The sequence below is a fragment of the Triticum aestivum genome, chromosome 6B (assembly GCF_018294505.1).
Source record: "Triticum aestivum cultivar Chinese Spring chromosome 6B, IWGSC CS RefSeq v2.1, whole genome shotgun sequence".
NCBI classification, from domain to species: Eukaryota; Viridiplantae; Streptophyta; class Magnoliopsida; order Poales; family Poaceae; genus Triticum; species Triticum aestivum.
In genome coordinates, this window is record NC_057810.1 from 119,800,250 (window position 1) to 119,801,328 (window position 1,079).

Here is a 1,079-nt window from a genome sequence, read left to right on the forward strand (position 1 = left end):
GTTCTTTTCATTCAATTCTTTCAGTTCTTCTGGAGGCATTGCATTGTTCTTCTCGCCAAGTGTCATTCCATCTTCTCAAGTTCGTGTTCTATTCCTCCATGTTTCAGCCGGAGTGCTGCCTAAATCCTTTCAGTCTTATTCGTTTCTTATCTCGTTCTAACCGGAGTGGTTTCATAGTTTATATGATTCCGTGAGTTTTTGATTCTCGTCATGCTCGTCATTTCTCTCTTATTCTCGAGTGCTCTCGCTTCTTTGCTTCTTCTCTTCAGTTCTTGTTTCACCTCATTTTTTTTCCTTCCATCTCGGTCCTAAGATCTCGGGACGAGATCTCTTGTTAGTGGAGGAGTGTTGTAACGCCCCGGATTTGATGCGCCAGGTGTCTGCCAGTTATTCGCCGTCATTGCCATGTCATTTGCTTGCGTGTTGCATTTTTCCATGTCATCATCTACATTGCAGCCTCATGTTTTCAAAACTTGCGTCCGGTCCTTTCCCCCGTTGTCCGTTTCGCGATCCGACACTCCCACTCGCGCCCGTTGCCCCTCTCAGACCTTGTTTCGTGAGTGGCATAAAAATGTTCTCGGAATGGGTTGAAACTTGGTGTGCGGTCTTATTATAGTGTAGACAGAGCGCCTGTCAAGTTTCATCGCATTCGGAGCTCGTTTGATAGCCCAACCATTAAATATATAGCGGCACCCTTGTCGGTATTATCGTCGGATGTTTTCGGTCTCCGGAAACAGCTACTGGGCTGCACTCCTTCCCTCTCACCTCATCCCTACTCCTCTTCACAGCCCACTAGCCCACCTACCTAACCCCCCTCCGCTCCAGACCGTCCGATCGAGATCGAACGGCTCCAAAACGGCCTCAAACCCCCAACCCTAGCCCCTCCTGCTATATATAGACCCCTTCCTTCCATTTTTGGGCAGCCTAGCCCCTCCCCTACCTCCCAGCCGCAGCCACCCCCTCCTCCTCGGAATCAGCGCGTAGCCACCTCCATTTCCGCGCCGCCCCGCTGCCCGTCCGCCACTTGGTGCCACCGCACGGGCCAGCGCCGCCGTCCCCGCCGCCTGGAGCCACTCAAG